The 22,362-nt window shown below is 50.8% G+C and overlaps 1 protein-coding gene across 1 annotated transcript in view; it reads left to right on the top strand.

The window, feature by feature from the left end:
* The first annotated feature begins 2,884 nt into the window (after window positions 1-2,884).
* The window catches only part of LOC121282634 (beta-nerve growth factor-like), a 52,326-nt gene continuing 32,848 nt past the window's right edge, over window positions 2,885-22,362 (top strand). The window contains exon 1 of the mRNA XM_041196439.1: window positions 2,885-2,971. The gene's annotated coding sequence lies outside the window, so the exon portion shown is untranslated. The remainder of the gene's footprint in view (window positions 2,972-22,362) is intronic.

Genomic DNA, 22,362 nt, shown 5'->3' with positions numbered 1-22,362 from the left:
GATAAGGATTATGGTTTCATATGACTCCAGAGTCCAGAATCAAGAAGTCTAATGGTGTATTCTTTCAGAAGTTAGCAGGCTGAAACTGTTGCAGGGTGATCTGCTTTTCCAGAATTGATGACTTCCATGATGGGAGGAGGCACATAGGGGTGAATTAATCTTTTAGGCACAGATGCAGAAGTTCAGATGTTCCAGTGGAACACAATGTAGGTGAGGACTGGGAAACTTAAAACCTGGGCAGAGATCTTTGTTCCTACTTAATAGGTGGTAAATGATAGACAGAGGCAGGCTGCTATACCCTGAAGTCCTGTTATCTTTTCTGAGGTTAAACAGTAACTGATAATAAAACCCAAAAGCTGTTTAATTAAAACAAATCAAACAGCTCAAGTCTCCGTCATGTGATAAGGTAGTTTCAGTTCGAGCTATTCAGCTAACAAGGCCCCTTGTTAAAACCTATCGTGTTTTGAGCAGGTAACTGTCAAACCATTGGCACAATGTTGGAGATGAGGAGTCACAAATTGTTCTACCTTTGTCCATAGCAGACTGGTGCAGCCGTCTCATCTACTATCCTTTGTGTTGGCTTGGCTAAAATGTTTATACAATGCAAAGAGTGTTACATTCCAGGGATTTGATGTGCTAACCTTTGTTCATTTTTAAACTGCTCAGAAACTTCCAGAACTACCATTGTGTTGTCAGTGGGGAGCATTTTATCAGTCCAGCCATTTGTCTATTTAAAGAGAAACAGAATTTAAAGAAGAGAATATGGAAGAGAACCAAATTTATTCTAGACTGTTTCCTTCTTTGTGCTGACATGGTGGATCATCTCTTTCTGCAGTCATTATTCCCATAGACACAAATCACTTTTGATCCTGAGACTTGACCGTGCCAAACTGTTCTAGGGTGTACAGTGATTTGACAGAACCATCATGTGACATCACTCCAGCAACCATTTTTATAGGCTTGCTTTCCTTCTTTCCAGTAAAACACTTGCCTGCGAAGTGAGTAAGCTTCTTCTTCCCCGTTCTGCACAGGCTCCGCAACATTCATATCCAGCACGCTGATCTCGATCTTTCTGCTAGCAGTTCTGTAAATAGCTCTTCCTTTTCTCCATTGTGTTTGGGACGCCTGGGCTGCCTCTCTGCAAAGATGAAAACCTCAACAGTTCTCCCATCAATACTCTTCAGCTGATTATTGACCATTTCAGAGCTTCAGTACTGGCCCATAGCTTTCTTGAGAGTAAGTTTATGTTCTTTCAGCAGACATGCTCTTGTAGTGGTATCTCTGCTCCTAAGACAATCCTATCTCTGATTGAATCATCCTTCAGTTGCTCAAACTCACAAGGTTCAGTTAGGCATTTCAATCCAGCCCCATACTGACCAATATTGTTTGTCCCTTCCTGAACTTTACTGTTAAACACGTGGCACTCACATTAGAAGAGGGTTCAAAGTGCATCTTCATGGCCTCCAAAATTTCATGGGCATGGCACCTGCCTGCTACACAGTGTAAAGAAGTGGACCTGGAGCTCCGACTGGACTGGACCTGGATCTGGGGCTCAGACTGGATTGGACCTGGACCTGGGGCTCAGACTGGAGTGGACCTGGATTTGGGGCTCAGACTGGATTGGACCTGGATCTGGGGCTCGGACTGGAGTGGACCTGGATCTGGGGCTCAGACTGGATCGGACCTGGATCTGGGGCTCAGACTGGATTGGACCTGGATCTGGGGCTCAAACTGGGTTGGACCTGCATCTGGGGCTCAGACAGGAGTGGACCTGGATCTGTGGCTCAGACTGGATTGGATCGGGGTCTGGGACTCAGACTGGATTGGACCTGGATCTGTGGCATAGACTGGATTAGACCTGGCTCTGGGGCTCAGACTGGATTGGACCTGGATCTGGGGCTCAGACTGGAGTGGACCTGAATCTGGGGCTCAGACTGGAGTGGGCCTGGATCTGGGGCTTAGACTGGACTGGACCTGGATCTGGGGCTCAAACTGGACTGAGCCTGGCTCTGGAGCTGAGACTGAACTAGATCTAGATCTGGGGTTCAGTCTGGACTGGACCTGGATCTGGGGCTCAGACTGAACTGGGTCTGGATCCGGGGCTCAGACTGGACTAGACCTGGGACCCGGGGCTCGTACTGGGCTGAAACTGGGTTTGTGGCTACAGTTTAAGCTCAGGCTGGGATTTGGACTGCAGCTGCTGAGCCTGGTGTTCATGTGAGATGCATAGACCCAGGCCCACTGAGGGAGCTGCTCAGATTCTTGCTCAGGCAGAGTGTAACATTCTTATTTGCTCCTGTGTTGTGCTGAGTGAAATCCCAGAATAATTTATTCTGAAAACTTGTCACTCTGGATCCTTAATCTTGCTGGAGGGTGAGATTCACACTGGGAACAAAGCAGCACTCCCAGTAACTGCGTCAGTGCCATGGAAACAGGCACAGGAGCTGACTCCACCCTGCCCGAGAGCAGGGCCAGGCCTATAGCACCATAGCCCACAGACAGGCCACTGCTCCTGTGTGGAAACTTGCACCCTGACAACCTCTGCACACCCTGGCAGTCAGTCCCTGGGAAATGCTTCAGGGGATGATGGAGAGTCTCAAGAGGTGGGAGCAGCATGGGCCTGTTAGAGGCCACGGTTATAACAGCAAAACAAATCAAAGAAAGAATCCTCGGCTGGAGTTGTTTATTTGAAAGAGACTTACATTTTTAAACTGTTTAAAATATCTCCGGCACGCAATCAGCACTTGTAGACTGAGCACGTGAGCAAGCTGCCTGTGAACAACTGACAGGGAGAACAGAAAGAGAAGGAGAGAGAGAGAGAGAGAGAGAGAGAGCAAGGCACCTCACATACCCGGGGACATATTTTTTTCATTAATGGGACCATCGACTTCACTCATTGTGAACCTCCAGTGAAAATTCCCTGGTGGAAGACTACGGAGGGAAACCTCACCAAGTACCAAGTGCCAAAAAGGTGGGTGCTAAGATCTGAAAGGGGCCCAGGGAGGCACGATGGGGCATGAGGTGGAGGAAGATGGTCGAGGGGAAGATACGTGATGAGGAGGAGATGGGGGTCAATGGGGAGACATGGGAATGAAGGAGAGAGAGGAGGGAAGCAGGGAAGAGAGGGAGAAAAACATGGAGAGATACAGAGAGAGAGAGAGGGAGATGGAGACAGAGAATAGACAGAGGCTGAGAGAACAGAGTGAGACTGTTAGGGAGACAGAAAGCAAAGTATGGCAAAGCCAAAAGATAGAGGGACAGACAGACAAAGACAGAGAGAGAGATGGAAAAATAGACAGAGGGAAAAGGAGAGACAGAGATACTGAGTGAGAGACATAAACAAAGAGGGAGAGAGAGAGAGAGACGGAGACAGGGAGACACAGAGACAAAAGAAGAGTCAGGGAGAAAGTTAATGAGATAGAGAGACAGAGAATGACAGACAGAGAGGAGAGACTAACAGAGGAACAGGCAGACAGGGAGAGAGAGAGAGATTCAGATGGAGAGACACGTGTGGGAGTTAGAGAGAAACAGAGAATCAAAGAAGAAAGAAAGAAACAGTGAGAGAGAGCAGGAGAGAGAGATGACAGAGAGAGAGATAGACAAAGAAAGACACACAGAGTGGAATGTAGATGGACAGGGATAGATTGAGGAGGTGGAGAAAGAGGTTGGATTTTCCTGGCCCTGTGAAGACAGGTTTGGAGTTTGGGTGTGGGGAGGGCGGGGGTGGGGGCTGAGAATAGGGAGGAACAGCATCAGGAAGGCTCCCTGACCCATTCCTGCCTCCAGGAGGAATTCCCAGAACTGGCTGGAAACGTGGTCAGCTGCTTGGCCCTTGGGGGTGGGCAGCCGATTAGACCAGTTAAACGCATTTTGTGATGATACTGGTCTTGTCCCAGTTTAATGGTGGCAGGCCAGGGGCTTGTGCCAGAGGCTCCCTGGCTCTAGGATCATGGGGATGAAAGGCCATAGCCTCCTTCAAGAATAGTCCAGCAAACAGGTTTCCCCTCCAAAACAAAGACAGAAACAGAATTACCTGGAAAAACTCAGCAGGTCAGAAAGCATCGGCGGAGAAGTGCACGGTTGTCGTTTCGAGTACTCATGACCCTTCAACAGAACTAAGTAAAAATAGGAAAGGGGTGAAATATAAGCTGGTTTAAGGTGGGTGGGGGGGGCGGTGGTTGTTGGGACAAGCAGCCAGTGGTAGGAGGTGATAACCAAAAGATGCCACAGACAAAAGAACAAAGAGGTGATGAAGGTGGTGATATTATCTAAGAATTATCTAAGAATCTAAGCTATTGAAGAGTGGAGGGCAGGACAAGCAAGGATAGCTCTAGTGGGGGTGGGGTGAAATAAGACTAAAAGAGCATAAAAGGTATAGATAAACGATGAGTGGAAATACATTTAAAAATAATGGAAATAGGTGGGAAAAGAAAAATCTATATAAATTATTGGAAAAAACAAAAAGGAGGGAGAAGAAATGGAAAGGGGGTGGTTTCCCCTCCTGATAGTCGTACTGGCTCCGGGCCCTTTTAATTTGGTACTTGCACGCAGGCAGTTGAGGGTACCTCCATGTTGAAGCACCCTTATGGTCTTGTGTCTGTCTCAACAAAATCCTCCTCTTTAGGCGGGGGTCCTCTGATTGGGCCGGCAGCATCAGGAACCCACCGACCATCCTCAATTGGATGGCGAGCACAGGGGTGGCCACCTCCTGGAAGGTTCTGCTGGAGGACGCGCTGAAAAGATGGGCGGCCTCAGGAATCTGCTATGGGCCCAAAGTCAGGCTCCTGACACCCTGTGGGAAATCCAGTCCTGAGAGAGAGATAGAGAGATCGAGACAGAAAAGCAGAAAAAGTGAGAGCAAAGAGAGAAGGAAAGAGAGACAGAGGCAGAGAGAGACAGAGCAGGAGAAAAGTAGAGCCAGAGGAAAAAAGGGATAGAGAGAAACAGACAGAGAGAGAGAGAGCGAGAGAGAGAGAGGGACAGAGGGAGATAGAGAGACAGATGGAGAGACAGATGGAGGGATATAGGGAAAAAGAGAGAGAGAGACATAGACAGAAAGAAAAAGAGATGGAGCGACAGAGAGACAGAGGGAAAGAGGGATAGAGGGAGAGGGAGAGAGTCAGAGAGAAAAAGAGATGAGTGTTATGACACAGCCAATGGTGAATGCTGAATTGTTTAAATCCCAAAGGGAAACTTGAAACAACTGCCATAAATTATTTTGCAGTTTGTATTTTTGCAGTTTGTATAAATTTTGAGATGATTGCCTTGAATTTAGTAGTAATAAGACCACCAAGTCTTATAGATTTTACAAAACTAGATTAAACAATTATTCGTAAGAGAAGTGATTTTTAAACACAAAGTACTACTATGATAACTTCTAAATCCCCTAATCAATCTAACTCCCAGTTACACTTTCATCAAGGCAATGGTAAGGCACATAGATTTTAAAAGACCCAGGCAAAGAAACATGATACCCTGAACAAGTCAAATTCAAAGTGAGTTTTCTTAACTTCAGTCCGTGGAGACAGCAGCTTGAGGTATAGTTGTTGAAGGTTTGTTCATACTTATAAGATCGTAAAATTCCTTCCCTTACACACAGTCTTCTCTCCTTTATACATATTTTCCTCTTTGAATAGAAATGCCCATTGTTTCACTATGTCTTTGGACTTTATCTTCCTGATAATAAAAACTTCTCATTGCTCTAAGCTTTACTAGTAGGCTTTGGGAAAAATAAACACACTGGGTGGAATTTTCCTAAATTTGCACTGAGTGCAACAGTGGGTGGGTAAAACAATGGCAGGTTTTCACACTGTGTTGTCCCTCATTATTTATGCTATCCCGCGAAACACACCATTTCCATGGCGGGCGGTCTCTCATTCGTCTTCCCTCCATCACCCTGTTGTTGCATCACACTGGCCATCATGTATAAAAGGCAGCTTCCAGCACACCGCTCAATGCTACTAACTCACCAACGCTGCCTGGGAGACATGGCCAGCAAAGGAAAAAAGACTGCAGCCCCCTCCAGTTTAATGACGGGTCCCTCAAGCAACTGCTGGATGCTGTGGAGGCCTGCTGGGATATCCTGTACCCCAGCTCTGGCCGCAGGATGGGCTGATATGTAACCAATCCAGCTTGGAGGCGATGGCAGCAGTGGTCAGCGCCAATGCTTTTCAGAAGAGAACAACCATGCTGTGTCACAAAAGGATGAATGATGTCCCCCGTTCCACCAGGGTAAGTCAATCTTTTCATCACTCTCAACTCACACACTCACAAACCCATCACACATCCACAGGGCCCACACTCACTGCCAGTGCAAGGGACATCACCATTCGCTCTTTCACACACACCGTCATTGTCCTCACCCTGTCCATGGGACCACTCACCACCCACACAGGCCAGGCATACTTATCGTCTGGCCTTGCAGGCGTCCTGCTTACACTTTCTCCTTCTCTACTCATGAAGGACAGCCTGGCATGCAACAAGAGGGCGAGGTCACAGACCGGTGGCGGAATGCCCAACATCAAGATCCTCACGGACTTGAAAACAGAGCCATCCAGCTGGCCAGCGATGACCAGGACCAGTCCTGTGCTGATGGTGAGATCAGCTCTGCTCTACCAAGTGAGGATCCAGCAGTGCAACATCCATCAGATAACCATGCTGTGAGTGATGTGTCTTGTTTCACAGGCACATCTGCTAAACAGCTGACAGAGTCCATGACACAGGGCCTCCAATCAAGCCCTGAAGAAACCTCTGAGGGGGAATCTGAAGGCACCCTCCCTGAAGTCCCGTCATAGTGCTCACCCACACCCTCCACCAGTGCAGAGACACACACCTCAGTGGGCCTAGATCTAGAATAGGCACGGGATCACAATCTGGTGAGCACAGTGCATTTTCTGATCCACAGCAGGCAGAGGCAGGGATTTCAAGATCCCCAGCACTCAGAGGGCTGCTGGAGGCCAGGAACCTGTTGAGTCCGAGTCAGATGACGAGCGTCTGGACTCGGTCATACCTCAGCTGCTGGTGCTGCAAAGGCAAGCTTGGGAACATCAGGAAGGGATTTCCACTGTACTCCTCAGATTGCAAGGCATAATGGAGGAGTCCGTCCACCTTCAGGCTGAGGTGATAGCGTCGGCATTGCAACGCACCAAGGTCAACACCAGTAGGACGGTGGCCACCATGGAGACTTTGGACCAGGACGTCACTCCCGCACTGCTGCGCGGGCTGAACTCCATCACTGAGGACATAGTTAGCCTCCAATAGTGTGTACGTGAGAGGGGTGCTGGGCAGCTGGATCTCACTCCGGCTTCCCCTTCTGCTCATGGAGTCAGTTAGGGGCCCTCGGGCACCCATAGGGAGGAGGATCAGCAGGTGCACACTCCGGGGCCATCCACTCGGGTGACTCTGGGAGTGTCTGGCCTATCCGACTCCCCTTTTCCTGTGAGCCCAGCAGCCCCAGCTTCACAGGCCGAGGAGGGTGCCACTGCCACACAGCAGGACCCTGAAAGCAGGCCAGGGCCCTCTAAGTCTCAGCCCTCTAGAGGACCAAAGTCATCACAGACAGGGTGTCACAGTCAGCAGGCTGCCTCCACCTCCACTGTAGATGTCCGGGGAGCACCAAGATGTTACGGCAGGGTTAGGACAGTTAAGGAGAATTAGTTGCACAACCTAGGCACAGGTATTGTCAACAAACTCCTAAGAATGTCTCCCTGCCTGTGGCTCCTTGTTCTGATGAGCAGTGCTCTTGTCACTCAGATGTGAAACCTTTCTGCACAGGATAAAGGCAGGTGTCTCAGTCCAGGGCCTCTTCCCTGTGCTCTGTGCAGCCTTCAGGCCACAGTGATGGTCCAGCCTCACACTCCCTGGAAACATTACTGATGTCTGCACCTTGGCAGTGCTGGTCATTGCTGCCAGAATGTAGTGGGCAGGTGCCACAGAGTTCTCTCATTCTCTCTGTGCTCTCAGCACCTTTAAAGTGGGGCTGGTCCCCATTACAGCAGCATCTGTGACCAGTGATGCTGTGCACCAGCTCCTGAAGGGCTGAGGTGCTGAAGGCGGACACAGCATCAGATGTGTCTAAAGTTTTATGGCTGCGTCTCTGAGATGACCCTGATCACTGGGCACAAGCGAGCTGCCCTCGGCCAGACAGGAGTCAGACATTCTCAGAGGCTATGTGAAGATTCATGGAGTGTCCTCACTGCATGTTGTCATCATCATCCTGTAATCGAGCGACTATTAGGGCCTCCACTGCATCTCCATGACAGGAGCATTCTCACAGAGGGTATTGGCACTGTGATAAGCCAGACTGGAGTCAAACATTCACAACTACGATGTGGGGACACCCTCACCCTCATCCCTGCTGGTAAGTCCTCATCTGAGGAGACCTCCAGCTCCTCAGCCAGCTCCGCTCTCCATTGCAGTGCCAGGTTGTAAAGGGCGCAGTAGACAATGATGATGTGTGACATCCTCTGTGGACTGTATTGCAGGACACCACCAGACCAGTCCAAGCACCGGAACCTCACCTTCTGCATCCCGATGGTTTGCTGCACCAAGCTGTGAGTTGCAGCATGAGCCTGGTTATACCTTCACTCTGTTGCAGTCTGAGGCCGCCATGTCGGTGTCCCCGAGGAGCCATCACTGCAGCCTCTGTGGACCCTGGTAGGCTGCAGGGATCTGCGAGCGACTCAGGATGTAGGAGTCGTGGACACTTCCTGGAAATCGTGCACAGACCTGCAGGATGCGTTTCTGGTGGTCGTATACCAGCTGCATGTTCAGTGAGTGGAAGCCCTTGCAGTTGATGAAGTCACTGAGTGTAGCAATGGAGACCTGAGCGCCACATGAGTGCAGTCAATCGCACCCTGCACCTGTGGGAATCCCGAGATCAGGGCGAATCCAATGGCCTTTGCATCCTGGCTGTCCCGGTCCCAGGCAAAATGCACAAAGTTGTGTGCCATGGAGAAGATGGCATCCGTGACCTCTTGGATGCATTTGTGGATGGTGGATTGTGAGATTCCACAGGGGTCACCTGTGGAGCCCTGAAAGGAGCCACTGACAAAAAAAAATAGAGCACCATGGTCACTTTCACAGCCACTGGCAGTGGATGCCCTCTATGTCCCCTTAGCGCCAAGTCCTGCAGTAAGTGCCAGGTATGAGCCACCAGGTTCCTAGACATATGCAGTCGTCGGTGACACTGGTTCTCAGTCATCTGCAGGAATGGCAGGCGGTGTCTTTGACCCTGGGTGTCGCTAGGTGTCGACCAGCCACAGCTCGTTGTCATTCCTGGGCAGCGTGTGGGAGTCCCTGCTGCCCCTTCTTCATGACGTTGCTGCTCCTGCCTTTGAGCAGCCAGGAGCCTGAGTCGCTCTCTCCTCCATCTTCTACAGTCTCTGTAGGCCATCAGGCATACAGCTAGGTCACCAGGATCCATGGTCCTGACATGGTCCTCCTGCAGCATGAAAGAGAGATATCGTGGTTATCATGGCTGTACTTAGCACCTTTCCTGGCCCTGTGTGACCACCTGTTAATGCTTCCTGGAGACTGCTGGTCACTCCTCGGATGGCCGGAGTTGAGTGTGCTGCATGGCTGCTCTGTCAACCTGTGATATGGGGGACACTGGTCCAAATCGGGATGCTGAGATTGCAAGGGGCTGTGAGCACCTCCAGCAGTGACTGCTACATGGCCAGGGTTGACGAGGAGATTGTACAACATGTGCAGTACAACTACTGCACAGTCCAGTAAAGTGGTCGTAGACTCGCAGTCTGTGCTGGGGGAGGGGTGGGGTAAGGTCTGGAGGGTTTGATGGCCCTTTGGTGCCTCTGCGTTGCTGGCATGGTCGGGCAGGCTAGGAGCCCAACCCCAATCATATCACTGTGGCTGTGCCTGATCTGTCTCAGTTGCAGAAGGATGGTCAGTTTTTACAGGTGTCCCTAATGTGTGGCCACTTCCCTCACCTACCCTGCCGCCTGCCTCCATTGCTTGTGCACGGGATCAAACACCAGGGCAGCAGTTGATCCCGGACACCTCAACCCCAAGTACAGTTACCTCTGGGGCCAGCAGGCAGAAGTTGCTCCCAGACACACGTGACCCTGGTGAGCTGCGGAGAACACTGCTGCTCACTCACCTCAGTTCCCCCAAAGTGCAGGCTGCCAAGTGCACGCTGCCCTGTGTGCTGTTGTGAATCATGTTGATGTGCTTTCCCGCTGACATGGACAGACAATCCAGCTGGGTTCCAGAGCCTGGCGGGGTGGCCTTTTAATGAGATGCTGATGTATTGCAATGAGCTCCCAGCCAACCGTTGATGGGAAATGCGGCCAGCCATTGGCGGACTGAGCGGACAATCGTGACCTACCTTCCTGCCGTCGTTAACCAGATCACGCTGCATTACCCGCGCCAGTCACCTATCATACCCGCTGCCAGCGGACATGGAAAATTCCGTCCACTAGTTCTAAACTTCACCTGGTTAGGTAACACATTTCATCCCTCCTTTGAAAACAATCTAGCCTGGTTTATTTAAAAATGAAAATGTTTCCTTGGAACCTATGTTTAGAAATTTCCCATGTTTACCTAATTAACATTTCAAACCTAACTTCTCTTCTTACATCAAAGACCCCAGACTAATTCAATTAAGTCACACACACACAGACACATAGATACACTCCACTATTACTCTATTTCACAGGATTTTCCAGTAACATTATAACAATTATATCTTCCTGATATCCCCCAACGCACTGAAAAATGAACCGTCACAATTTAGTTCATTTTTACTAACCCGTCTTATACCATATACTATATTTATCTAGATAGAAACATAGAAACATAGAAAATAGGAGCAGGAGTAGGCCATTCAGCCCTTCGAGCCTGCTCTGCCATTCATCATGATCATGGCTGATCATCCAACTCAATAGCCTGTTCCTGCTTTATTCCCATACCCTTTGATCCCTTTCACCCCAAGAGCTATATCTAACTCCTTCTTGAAAACATACAATGTTTTGGTCTCAACTACTTCCTGTGGTAACGAATTCCACAGGCTCGCCATTCTCTGGGTGAAGAAATTTCTCCTCATCTCAGTCCTAAATGGTCTACCCCATATTCTCAGACTTTGGCCCCTGGTTCTGGACTCCCCCACTCCACCGGGAACATCCCTCCTGCACCTACGCTGTCTAGTCCTGTTAGAATTTTATAGGTTTCTATGAGATCCCCCCTCATTCTTCTGAACTCAAGTGAATATAATCCTAATCGACTCAATCTCTCCTCATATGTCAGTCCCGCCATCCCAGGAATCAGTCAGGTAAACCTTCGCTCTATAGCAAGACTCTGTACCTACAGTATTACATTACCCGATGCATGCATTGACATAACAATATATATATATAAATTCTTCACACAACAGAAATCATTCCAATACAGGGTCTAGGTTTCTAAATGTCCAATTTTCCCTTTAATCTTCAAATTCTTGATAAAGCATCTGCAATCAGATTCTCTAGTCCAGCGACAAGTATAATCTGTAGATTAAATGGTTATATTAACAAACTCCATCCGGCCTGGTACTCCTGTCTCAAAATTTGTCCAGAAACTTTAAAGGATTGTGGTCCTTATAAACAATTGATTCTGAGGAGTTGTTTGCCACATAAATTTCAAAATGCTGCAATGCTAACACCAAACTCAATGTTTCCTTTTTGATAATTGAAAATCTTCTCTGTTGTACATTCAACTTCCGTTAAAAATACCCTATCAGTTTTTTAATTCCAGTGTCATCCTCTTGTAACTGTACAGCTCCAATGCCTATATCACTTGTGTCAATGGCCAACTTAAATTGCTTGGCATGTTTGGATACTGCCAAAACTGGTGTTGTAGTTAATACAGTTTTCAAACTACCGAATAACTGTCCACACACAGTCTTTGTGTTCCTTCCGGTTTTGGTACCAGTACCACGCCAGTTGCAGTTACTGCAACTAGTCTCAATGATATCATTTTGAAGCATGAATTTGATTTTTTTCTGTACTTGTGATAACTTTGCCGGATTTAACCTATAAGGATGTTGCCTTATCGAAGATGAAATATCTACAGGCACATCATGTATGGCGAAATCTGTCTTCTCCAACTTATTTCCACAAATAGCTTTGTGTGACTGCAATAGCTTTTCCAAATCACTTTGACACTTACCTGGAAGGTAGCTCCATATTATATTTAAATTTTCAAGCGCTCCTCATTACCCAATTTGATTAGAGGAAAATCAATTTCAGAATCCTGCATTTCTACTTCTTTCTCATTATCTACAACCAATAATACCTCCTTTTAGTCCTCTTCCCTATCAAAGTACTTTTTAAGCTTTTTTACATGACACACCCTCTGCTTCTTTCTTCTATCTGGAGTATTTATTAAATGATTTACTTCACTCAGTTTCTTTTCAATCCTGTAAGACCCACTAAACCTTGCCTTTAATGAGTTACCCAGCATGGGTATCAGAACGAGCACTTTCTCACCAGTAACAAAATTCCGAGCTGTAGCTTCCTGTCTATTTTCACTTACATCACTTGCTGTGATATCTTTAAATGTTCCCTAGCTAACTCACACGCTCTGTCTAATCTCTCTCTGAAGTTTGATACATAATCCAGGAGAGTAGTTTCTGAATTTCGACGTACTAATTTCTCAAAAGTCAATTTCGGTGGCCCCCTTACTTCTTGACTATAGACTAGTTTGAAAGGACTAAATCCAGTTGATGCATTAAGGGTTTTCCTAATAGCAAATAACAACAATGGAATTCCTTTTTCCCAATCCTGTGGATATTCCTGACTGTAAGCCCTCATCATAGTTTTTAAAGTTTTATGCGATCTTCCCAAAGCCCCTTGTGACTCTGGATGATAAACTGTCGACTTAAACTGTTCTATCCTCAAAGTGTTCATTACTTCCTTAAACAGCTCTATCATAAAATTTGAACCCTGATCTGTTTGTATTTGCTTCGGTAAACCATATCTTGTAAAAAATTTAGTTAACGCTTCCACAATCCTCTTTGTTGCAATGTTTCTCAAAGGTATTGTTTCAAGAAATCTTGTCGACACATCCATTATTGTCAGTTAGTACTGATTTCCACTTTTATTCCGAGTGAGGGGTCCTACACAATCTGGAAACAATCCAGGATGCCCTCTCTGTGCAACACTTCTCTCAAAGACACCGCTACAAGCTGCTCAACTACCGTAGGCATCACCCACATTTATGATCCAGCAATTTTGTTACCCAGGATAAATTGAACCTGAGCAATGGGCAGTTTTTCACTACTCCAACAATCACCTCACTTGTTTTCCACTCACTCTTTAAATTTAAATTCTCAATGGAATAGGTTTAGCATCTCCATGAACCTCACTTATTATCACCTATTCCTGCAATACTCCCTCTTAACAACAAATATCACTGTCCCACAACACTAAGGATTGACTAGCCCATGTACCTCTTAAAATTTTAATATCTTTACCTACTCCACATTGCACACATTGAAAGACTTTCCCTTCACATACAAAACCTTTAAACATTTGTGCAACCTGCTCCTCTGGATTCTCCTGGATAAATTGTGAACACTTTCCTACTTATTTCCCTATCACTGATTCTTCCTGCTTTACCTGCGCACAAACTACTGGTTTTTCCTGAACCTGAACTTTAGAACCCACAGAACTCTTACTTCCAGAGCTTTTCTGCACCACTCCAACAGATTGTCCTTGCAATTTCCAGCACAAGGACTTCATGTGTCCAAGTTTATTACAATGAAAACACCTTAATTTTCGAATGTCACCTTTACCCTCAGCACCTTCCTTTTTATCTGACAAAAAGCTTCCTGCGAATTTCCACCTGATCCTTATCTTCCCTGACTACCCACTTTCCTTTCACCTTCCCACTTTCTATCATTTTCCAATTTGAAAGGGTGATAAAAATAAGGTTTATCTCTATGAACTAATTCATAATCTTCAGCTATCTCTGCTGCTTGTCTTACAGTCCAATATCTGTTCCTCCACATGAGTTCTCACTACCAAAGTAATTGAATCGTTAAATTCTTCCAAAAGAATTACTTCTCTCAGAGCTGCATATGTTGTCTCTATCTTCAATACCCACTTCCACTGGTCAAAATTACTTTGTTTTACTCTTTCAAACTCAGTATAAGTTTGCCCAGGTTGTTTTCTCATATTCCTAAATTTCTGCCTGTATGCATCAGGAACCAACTCATATGCACTCAAAATAGCCTTCATTTAACCGCATCATAGTTCACCTCTTCTAACAGTGAAGCATAAACTTCATGTGTCCTACCCACAAACCTGGATTGTAACAACAATCTCCAGTTTTCCTCTGGCCATTTCCTCTATCCTCTCAAATGAAATAAAGAATGCTCCAACATCTCTTTTCCTAAACTTTGGAAGAGCTTGCTCAAATTTAAACATCTCCCCACTGGGTTTTGGTCTGGAAATAAGTCCTTCCTCACCTTGTTTTTAATTGCCTGCATTTTAATCTGGAACTCTCTCTCTCTCTCTCTCTCGCGCTCTTTCGTCTTTTTCTAACTTCACCATTTCTAATTCCCTTTCTTGTTTTCTTTCCCTTTGAAATGCTCTTCCTTTTTCTTTTTCTGTTGCCTCTCGCTCAAGTTTTCTCAGTTCTTTTGCTTGTTCAAATTCAAGTCTTTTCATTTCTAACTGAACTCTCAGTACCTCCAGCTGTGACTCACTAGTGTCAGGTATCACTTCCAACTTTAAATGCTGTGCTATACCTTCAATTATATCTGCTTTCTTAGCCCCTGCAGGTAACCCCAATTGTAATTTATCCACCAATTCCATTAACTTAACTTTAGTTACCTTTTGTAAACTAGCCAAAGTTATAACTTCAACTCCCAGACAAGTCTGAGAAACTGCCAAAGCCATATTGCAGTCTCACCACTTAAAAAGCCTCACAACAAATCCTGAATTCAAAGTGCTTCTCGGACTTGTAACCTTAAGGTTCACCAACTCCAACCCAATCAAGAAATTTCAAATATATCCCAGACCAGCCCCCAATTTTTGTTATGACACAGCCGATGGTAAATGCTGAGTTTTTCAAATCCCAAAGGGAAACTTGAAACAACTGCCATAAATTATTTTGCAGTTTGTATTTTTACTGTTTGTATAAATTTCAAGATGATTGTCTTGAATTCAGTAGTAATAAGACCACCAAGTCTTTTAGGTTTGACAAAACTAAATTAAACATTTATTAATAAGATAAATGATTTTTAAATATGTACATAGATCTACAAATTACTATTGTGATAACTTCTAAATTCCATAAGCAATCTAACTCTCAGTTACACTTTTATTAAGACAACAGTACAACACATAGACTTTAAAAGACCCAGGTAAAGAAACATGATACCCTGAATAAGTCAAATTCAACGTGAGTTTTCAGTCCTTTTTGAAGACAGTAGCTTGAGGCATTGATGCTGAAGGCTTTTTCATACTTGTAAGATCTTAAAATGCCTTCCCTTACATACAACCATCTCTCCTTTATACATATCATCTTCTTTGAATGCAAATACCCATTGTTTCACTATGTCTTTGGGCTTTATCTTCCTGATAATAAAACCTCTCAAAGCACTAAGTTTTACCATGAATCTTTGGGAAAAATAAACACACTGTTTCTAATCTTCACCTGACAAGGTGACACATTTCACCCCTCCTTTGAAAACAATCTAGTCTGGTTTATCCAAAAATGCAAATTGACGCCTATGTTTCTAAACTTCCCATGTTTACCTAATTAACATTTTAAACCAACTTCTGGTCTTACATCAAAGCACCCAAACTAATTCAATTAAGTCATACACACACACAGACACACACATATATAGACACATAGACTTATCTCACTATTACTCTATTTTACAATAAGTTCCAATAACATTATAAGAATTATATATCTTCCTGACATAGAGACAGAGAGCGAGAGACAGAGGCAGAGAGACAGACAAAGGGAGAAAAAGAAAGGTAGAGTCAGAGAGAAAAAGAGAGAGAAGCAGACAGTGCGAGAGAGAGATAGAGAGAGGGATGGAGAAACAGAGAGAGAGAGACATGGAGACACATGGGATGGAATCTTACCAGCTGTGTGGATGTGCTTTTGGAACGGGTGAGGAAGGGGCTATTGCAGGATTTGTTGTGCCCGATCAGCCACCCAGTACTTTCTCATATCTGCTATTTTTGCCAGAGACTGGTGACCAATTAGTGCCAATTAACTGACTACTTGGGCAAGGATCATGGGCACAGCTGAGACCTGACCAGTGGCAGATGGGCCCACGCTGTGGAAAGCCAGTGTGCAGAGATCTCATTTATTTATTCCCCCCCACCCGACACACACACACAGCCATCTTTCCCACAGGGACACAGCTGTGAGCACAGGCCACCCTGTGGGCTGGAGAGAGGCCGTCTCTGCAAGAAGGGCCCCGGCAGCCACGCTGATGACTAATTTCAAATATTTTGCAAGTCTTCAGTGCACCTTCACCTTGAGACATTCTCATGTTCTCCTGCTGCCACTGTGAGCTGGCTGGGCATTGCTGGGTGGGTGTGTGGAGGGGATGGGGTCTGGTGTGTCGGTGGCGGTGGGATCGAGTGTGTGGAGGGTGTGGTGTAGTGTGTTTGGAGAGAGTGTGGGGATGGGGTCGAGTTAGTCTGGGGGTGGGGTCGAGTATGAGTGGAGGGGGTGAGTTCGGGTGTGGGGAGGGGGTGGGATCGGGTGTATGGAGGGGGTGGGGTCGGGTGTGTGGAGGGCAGATCAGGTGCATGGAGTGGTGGGGTCAGGTGTTTGGAGGGGGTGGGGTCAGTTGTGTGGAGGGGGTGAGGTCATGTGTATGTGTGGCTGGGGTCGGGTGTACCGAGGGGGTGGGGTTGTGGCAGCGGAGAAGGTGGTGTCGAGTGTGTGGAGAGGGTGAGGTCGGGTATCTGGAGGGGGGTCTGGTGTGTGGTGGGGGTGCTGTCGGGTGTGTGGAGGGGCTGGGGTCGGTTGTGTGGATGGGGTGGGGTCTGGTGTGTGGGGGGTGGGGGGTGGGTTGGGGGTGGGCAAGGAGTGCGGTCTGTTGTGTTTGGGGGTCGGGTCGAGATTGTGTGGGAGTGGGGTCAGCAGTGTAAAGGGGGTGGAGTCGGTTGTGCAGTGGGGATGCAGGCAGGTGTGTTGAGGGGTTGGGATCGAGTGTGTGGAGGGGGTGGTGTTGGGTGTGCGGAGGGGGTTGGTTTGGGTGTTTGGAGGGGGTGGGGTTGGGTGTGTGGAGAGGGTGGGGTTGGGTGTTTGGAGGTGGTGGGGTCAGTTGTGAGTGGGGGATGTGCTCGGGTTTGGGGAGAGGGTGGGGTCGGGTGTGTGAAGAGGGTGGGATCGAGTGTGTGGAGGGGGTGGGGTCAGTTGTGTGGAGGGTTGAAGCTGGGTGTATGTGTGGCTGAAGTCAGGGGTGCGGAGGTGGTGGGGTCGGATGTGCAGGGGATGGGGTCAGGTGTGTGTAATTTTGAGGTAGGCGCAGCGGAGAGGGTGGGGTCGGTTGTGTGGAGGGCATGGGGTCGGGTGTGTCTGGGGGTGGGATCGAGTGTTTGTGGGGGTGGGGTCAGGTGTATGTAGGGGTGGGGTCGAGTTTGTCTGGCGGTGGGGTCGTGTGTCTACGGAGTGGATGGTGTCGGGTGTGTGGAGGGGGTTGGTTCAGGTGTGTGGACGGGGTGGGGTCGGGTGTGTGGAGGGGCTGGGGTCGGTTGTGTGGATGGGGTGGGGTCTGGTGTGTCTGGGGGTTGGGTCGGGTTTGTGTGGGAGTGGGGTCAGCAGTCTAAAGGGGGTGGAGTTGGTTGTGTGGAAGGGGCTGGTGTCAGGTGCGTGGAGGGGGTGGGGTCTGATGTGTGGAGAGGGTGTGGTTGCGGGTGTGCAAGGGTCTAGTGTGTCTGGGGGTGGGGATAAAGGGGGTGTCGGGAGTGTGGAGGGGGTGTTTGGGTGTGTATGGGGGCTGTCGGGTATGTGGAGGCTGTGGGGTCAGATGTGTGGCGTGGGGGTCAGGCGTGAGTGGGGTGGAGGGGTCGGATGTGTGGAGGGTGGGTCAGGTGTACAGAGGGGTTGGAGTCAGCTGTGTGAAGGGGTGGGTTCAAGTGTGCAATAGGGGTGCAGGCAGGTGTGTGGAGGGGTTGGGATCGAATGTGTGGAGGTGATGGTGTTGGGTGTGCGGAGGGGGTTGGTTCGGGTGTGTGGAGGGGGTGGGTCGGGTGTGTGGAGGGGGTGGGGTCGGGTGTGCGGAGGGGGTAGGGTCGGGTATGTGGAGGGGGTGGAGTCGCGCGTGTGGAGGGGGTGAGGTCGGGTGTGTGGAGGGTGTGGGATCGGGTGTATGTGTGGCTGGGGTCAAGGGTGCGGAGGGGGTGGGTTCGGGGCGTGCAGGGGGTGGGGTTGGGTGTACAGGGGATGGGGTCGGGTGTGCAGGGGATGGGGTCGGATGTGCGTAGTTTTGGGGTCAGGTCAGCGGTGAGGGTGGGGTCAGGTGTGTGGAGGGCGTGGGGTCAGGTGTGTGGAGGGGGTGGTCGAGTGTGTCTGGGGGTGGGGCCCAGTGTTTGTGGGGGTGGGGTCAGGTGTGTGTAAGGGTGGGGTTGAGTTTGTCTGGGGGTGGGTTTGCGAGTGTTGGGGGGTTCGGGTGTGTGGAGGGGGTGGGTTCGGGTGTTTGGAGGGGGTGGGGTCAGGTGTGTGAAGAGGGTGGGGTCGGGTGTGTGGAACGGGGGTCAGGTGTATGGAGGTGGTGGGGTCGGGTGTATGTGTGGCTGGGGTCGGGTGTGTGGAGGGGGTGGTGTCTGATGTGTGGAGGGGGTGTGTTTGGGGGTGTGCAAGGGGTGGGGTCTGGTGTGTCTGGGGGTGTGGTCGAGTGTGTGTGGGGGTGAGGTCAGGTGTGTGTGGGTTGGGATCGGGTTTGTCTGGGGGTGTGGTCGAGTGTGTGTGGGGGTGAGGTCAGGTGTGTGTGGGTTGGGATCGGGTTTGTCTGGGGGTGGGGTCGAGTTTGTGGGTGGGGTCGAGTATATGTGAGGGGTCGGGTCAGGTGTGTGGAGGGGGTGCGGTCTGGTGTGTGGTGGGAGGGTTGGGTGTGTGGAGGGGGTGGGGTCAGATGTGTGAAGGGGGATGGGTTGGGTGTGTGAAGAGGGTGGGTTGGGTGTGTGGAGGAGGGGTCAGGTATGTGGAGGGGGTAAGGTCGGGTGTGTGGAGGGGTTGGGGTCAGTTGTGTGGAGGGGGTGAGGCCAGGTGTATGTGTGGCTGGGGTCAGGTGTGCGGAGGGGATGGGGTCAGGGGCGTGCAGGGAGTGGTCGGGTGTGCAGGGGATGGGGTCAGGTGTGCGGAGGGGGTGGTTTTGGGTGTGTGGATGGGGGGTTGGGTGTGTGGAGGCTGGGGTCCAGTGTGTGGAGGGGGTGGGATCGGGTGGGTCGAGGGGGTGGGGTCGTGTGTGTGTGGGGTTGAGGTCTGGTGTGTGGAGGGTGGGGTCGAGTGTGTGGAGGGTGGGGTTGGGTGTGTGGAGGGGGTGGGGTCAGGTGTCTGGAGAGGGTGGGGGCGGGTGTGTGGATGGAGTGGGATCGGGTCTGTCGAGGTGGTGGGGTCGGGTGTGTGTGGGGTTGGGGTCTGATTTGTCTGGGAGTGGGGTCAGGTGTGTGTGGTTGTGGTATTGTGGTATCGGGTGTGCGGAGGGGGTGAGTTTGGGTGCGTGTGGGAGTGGAATCAGGTTTGTGTGGTGGATGGTGTCTGGTGTGTCTGGGGGTGTGGTCGAGTTTGTGTGGGGGTGGGGTCGAGTGTACGTGGGGGTGGGGTCAGGTGTGTGTGGGGGTGTGATCGAGTTTGGGGGTGGCGTCGAGTATTTGTGGAGGGGGTGGGTTCGGATGTGTGGAATGGGGTGGGGTCGTGTGTGTGAAGGGGTTGAGGTTGGGTGTGTGGAGGGGGTTGTGTTGGGTATTGTAGGGGGTGGGGTTAGGTGTGGAGGGGGTGGGGTCAGGTGTGTGGAGAGCGGGTCGGATGTGTCGAGGTGGTCGGGTCGGGTGTTTGGAGGGGGTGGAGTCTGGTGGTGGGGTGGAGTTTGTGTGGGTGTGAGGTCGGGGGTGTGCAGTGGATGGGGTCGGGTGTACGGAGTGGGTGGGTTCGTGGCAGCAGAGAGGGTGGGGTCAGGTGCTTGGAGGGGGTGGGGTCTGGTGCAACTGGGGTTAGGGCCGAATTTGTCTGGGGGTGGGCGTGGGGTCGAGTTTGTCTGGGGGTGGGGTTGAGTGTTTGTGGGGGTGGGGTCAGATATTTGTGGGGGTGGGGTCGAGTTTTTCTGGGGGTGGGGTCGAGTGTACGTGGGTGTGGGGTCAGGTGTGTGTGGGGGTGTGGTTGAGTTTGGGGGTGGCGTCGAGTGTTTGTGGGTGTGGGGTCAGGTGTGTGTGGGGTGGGATCGGGTGCATCGAGGGGGTGGGTTCGGGTTTGTGGAGTGGGATGGGGTCGCGTGGGTGGAGGGGGTGAGGTTGGGTGTGCGGAGTGGGTGGGGTAGTGGCAGTGAAGAGGGTGGGGTCAGGTGTGTGTAGGGGGTGGGGTCGGGTGTCTGGAGGGGGGTTGGGTGTATGGAGGGGGTGGGGTGGGTTGTGTGTGGAGGGAGCTTCGGGTGTGTGTAGGGGGTGGTGTTGGGTGTGTGGAACGGTTGGGGTCAGGTGTGTGGAGGGGTGGTGTCACGTGTGTGGAGTTGGGTGTGTGGAGGGGGTGGGGTCGGGTGCTTGGAGGGGGTGGGGTCGGGCGTGTGGAGGGGGTTGTCGGGAGTGTAGAAGTGGGGTTGGGTGTGTCTAGTGGGTGGGGTCAGCTGTTTGGAGGGGTCTCAGGTGTGAGGGGGGTGGAGGAGTTCGATGTGTGGAGGGGTGTGTCGAGTATGTGGAGCGGGTGGGGTTGGATGTATGGAGGGGGCTGAGGTGTGAGGGGGTGGAGGGGTTCGATGTGTGGAGGGGGGTGTCGAGCATGTGGAGTGGGTGGGGTCGGATGTGTGAAGGGTGTGTCAGGTGTGCAGAGGGGTTGGTGTCTGGTGTGTGGAGTTGGGTGTGTGGAGGGGGTGGGGTCGGGTGCTTGGAGGGGGTGGGGTCGGGCGTGTGGAGGTAGTGGGGTCGGGTGTGTGAAGAGAGTGGGGTTGGGTGTGTGCAGGGCGTGGGGCCGGGTGTGTGGAGGGGGGCTGGGTGTGTGGAGGGGGTGGGGTCGGGTGCTTGGAGGGGGTGGGGTTGGGCGTGGGGTTGTGGTGGGGTCGGGTGTGTGTGGGGGTGGTTTCGTATGTGTGGAGGGGGTGGGTTCAGGTGTGTGGAGGTGGAGTCGGGTGAGTGTAGGGGCTGGGGTCTGATGTGTGGAGGGGTTCGATGTGTGGAGGAGGGTGTCGAGTAGGTAGAGGGGTCGGATGTGTGAAGGGGTGTCAGATGTGCACAGGGGTCAGGGTCTGGTGTGTGGAGGGTGTGTGAAGGTGTTGTGATCGGGTGTACAGTGGGGGTGGAGTCAGGTGTGTGGATGGGGGTGGGGGCGGGTGAGTGGAGGGGGTCTGATCGGGTATATGGAGGGGGTGGGGTCAGGTGCGTGGAGGGGGTCGGATCGGGTATATGGAGGGGGTGTTGTCGGGTGTTTGGAGGGGGTCGGATCGGGTATGTGGAGGGGGTGGGGTCGGGTGTTTGGAGGGGGTGGGATCGGGTGTGTGGAGGGGGCGGGGTCAGGTGTTTGGAGGGGGGGGGATCGGGTGTGTGGAGGGGGTCGGATCGGGTATATGGAGGGGGTGGGGTCGGGTGTTTGGAGGGGGTGGGGTCGGGTGTGTGGAGGGGGTCGGATCAGGTATATGGAGGGGGTGGGGTCGGGTATTTGGAGGGGGTGGGATCGGGTTTGTGGAGGGGGTGGGATCGGGTGTTTGGAGGGGGTGGGGTCGGGTGTGTGGAGGGGGTGGTGTCGGGTGTTTGGAGGGGGTGGGGTCGGGTGTTTGGAGGGGGTCGGATCCGGTATATGGAGGGGGTGGTGTCGGGTGTTTGGAGAGGGTGGGGTCGGGTGTTTGGAGGGGGTCGGATCCGGTATATGGAGGGGGTGGGGTCGTGTGTTTGGAGGGGGTGGGGTCGGGTGTGTGGAGGGGGTCGGATCGGGTATATGGAGGGGGTGGGGTTGGATATGTGGAGGGGGTGGTGTCAGGTGTCTGAGGGGGCGGGTGTGTGGAGGGGGTGGGGTCGGGTGTTTGGAGGGTGTGGGATCGGGTGTGTGGAGGGGGTGGTGTTGGATATGTGGAGGGGGTGGGGTGGGGTGTATGAGGGAGCGGGTGTGTGAAGAGGGGATCGGGTGTGTGGAGGGTGAAGTCGGGTATGTCGAGGGGTTGGGGTCGGGTGTGTGAAGAGAGTGGGG

The sequence above is a fragment of the Carcharodon carcharias genome, chromosome 9, assembly GCF_017639515.1.
Source record: "Carcharodon carcharias isolate sCarCar2 chromosome 9, sCarCar2.pri, whole genome shotgun sequence".
Lineage (NCBI taxonomy): Eukaryota > Metazoa > Chordata > Chondrichthyes > Lamniformes > Lamnidae > Carcharodon > Carcharodon carcharias.
Note: the sequence above shows the minus strand (reverse complement) of the source record. Positions and strands in the feature narration are given on the sequence as shown.